The sequence below is a fragment of the Eleginops maclovinus genome, chromosome 12, assembly GCF_036324505.1.
Source record: "Eleginops maclovinus isolate JMC-PN-2008 ecotype Puerto Natales chromosome 12, JC_Emac_rtc_rv5, whole genome shotgun sequence".
Taxonomy (NCBI): domain Eukaryota; kingdom Metazoa; phylum Chordata; class Actinopteri; order Perciformes; family Eleginopidae; genus Eleginops; species Eleginops maclovinus.
This window is the reverse complement of record NC_086360.1, coordinates 29,170,109-29,172,608: the sequence shown is the minus strand read 5'-3', so window position 1 is coordinate 29,172,608 and position 2,500 is coordinate 29,170,109.

Here is a 2,500-nt window from a genome sequence, read left to right as displayed (position 1 = left end):
GATATTTGTATTAGATTTGATTTACTGATTTACTTTGTATTGCATGTTTAAGTTCTTATGTTCATTTAAATCTTGTGATCAGTATTATTCTGTATTTCTTTCTATTTAAATTCCTTTATTTATTTAGTTTGTTGGACCCTATTTTGTTTTTGCACACTTTTACTTTACATCTTATCTGGATAATAATATTTGTGTTCGTTTTAATTTAATTGAATATTTTATTCAAACTTCGAAAGTTTTAAATATATATTGTTTTAAAGAGAAATAACGTCCGTGAATTATTACCCTGTATATGTGTGTGAAACATGTGTGTACGTGTGTGTGCTGAGGGTCAGTGGTGAACTCCCTCTCGTCTCTAATTGGTTAATTATCCAATCAAACATGAGCGCTTGTCCACCAATTAGCTGCTAATTCACCTGAGAGACGGATATATCCCCTGTGTGTGTGTGTGTGTGTGTGTGTGTGTGTGTGTGTGTGTGTGTGTGTGTCTCAGTAGGGGTTGCTAATGGAGCAGGTAGACTGTGAATTCATTACCGTGTCATTTATAAAGAGACCGTTAGAAAATGACCCCAGAGAGAAAATACTGCCTGTCTGTCTGTCTGTCTGTCTGTCTGACTGTCTGTCTGTCTGTCTGTCTGTCTGTCTGTCTGTCTGTCTGTCTGTCTGTCTGACTGTCTGTCTGTCTGTCTGTCTGTCTGTCTGTCTGTCTGTCTGTCTGATCTAAGAGGATAACTTCCAGATGAAAAACTGAACACTAGATGAGATCTTTTTTTAACGCCCCCCCGCGACTTCCTGTTTTGACTGACAGCTGACAGCGCGGCAGCCAATCACAGAGCTGCACGCTGAGGTCAAAAATACTACCTGTCACACTGCAGGGGTGTGTGTGTGTGTGTGTGTGTTCTGCAGAGTATTTGGAGGAAACTGGGAGGAAGAAATGTCGACTTCATGGTCTGAGATGTGCTTTAGTATTCTGGATATCTGCATAAATGAGAAAGGACTGCTGTGCAAAGCATCTTGTGCATGTTTCTATTGAAACAGTGTGTACAAAAGAGTGTGTGAACGGTGTGTGTGTGTGTGTGTGTATGTGTCAGAATATAGAGAGGAATGACAGTGCGGTGTGATAGAGACGTCTGCTGAGCGGAGGAGAGGCCTTCGGAGATCTGGACGGTAACACAACATGTTGTCCAGACTGCAGGGAGAAGCCTCTAACAGCTGTAAGGACAGACGGAGCTCAGACACACAGAGTTCAACAAGCGCCGTCAACCAGAGACGCATGGAGGTCTGTATTAGGAGCAGTTTGCTCTCCATTATGAAGCAAAGTGACTCTGAAGGACAGTGTGTGTGTGTGTGTGTGTGTGTGTGTGTGTGTGTGTGTGTGTGTGTGTGTGTGTGTGTGTGTGTGTGTGTGTGTGTGTGTGTGTGTTTGTTTGTTCCCTAAATGAAGAGCTCAATTAGGAGAAAGTCATTATTAGTGACGAACAATTACGCACAAGGACGCCGGAGTCGGCCTTGTGACGCACGCCGGTCCACTTACCACACACATATACACACACACACACACACACACACACACACACACACACACACACACACACACACACACACACACACACACACACACACACACACACACACACACATTGTACCTGCAGATACATTCAGATGCAGATAAAGAGAATGAAAGCCTGATTGAGGGAGTGTGTGGCCTTGTGGCAGCAGGTGGAGAAACAAGGAGCTGCAGACCAGACGAGGAAGCACTTTGGATAAGACTCCTGAAGACACACACATCGCACTAAATAAAACATACTCTCATTTACAGGCTTTCATTTCCTACTTTTAAGTATCATAAACATTAGAAATAGAAAATACCACCTTAACTATCAAAAAACCACCTTAACTCACCAAAATACCACCTTAAATCTCCAAAATACTACCTTAAATCTCCCAAATACCACCTTAAATCTCCAAAATACTACCTTAAATCTCCCAAATACCACCTTAACTCTCCAAAATACTACCTTAAATCTCCCAAACACCACCTTAACTCTCCAAAATACTACCTTAAATCTCCCAAATACCACCTTAACTCTCCAAAATACCACCTTAACTCTCCAAAATACTACCTTAACTCACCAAAATACTACCTTAACTCACCAAAATACTACCTTAACTCTCCAAAATACCACCTTAACTCACCAAAATACTACCTTAACTCACCAAAATACTACCTTAACTCACCAAAATACTACCTTAACTCACCAAAATACTACCTTAACTCTCCAAAATACCACCTTAACTCTCCAAAATACTACCTTAAATCTCCCAAATACTACCTTAAATCTCCCAAATACCACCTTAACTCTCCAAGATACTTCATGAGTTGTGGGACAGCATGTTCTCCTTTCCTTTCCTAAAGGATGCTCCAGTGTTTCCTAAAGGAGGCGTTGAAGCTCATTTCCTATCATAGAATCAGCTCAGAGACTTCCTGTCGCACCCCCCC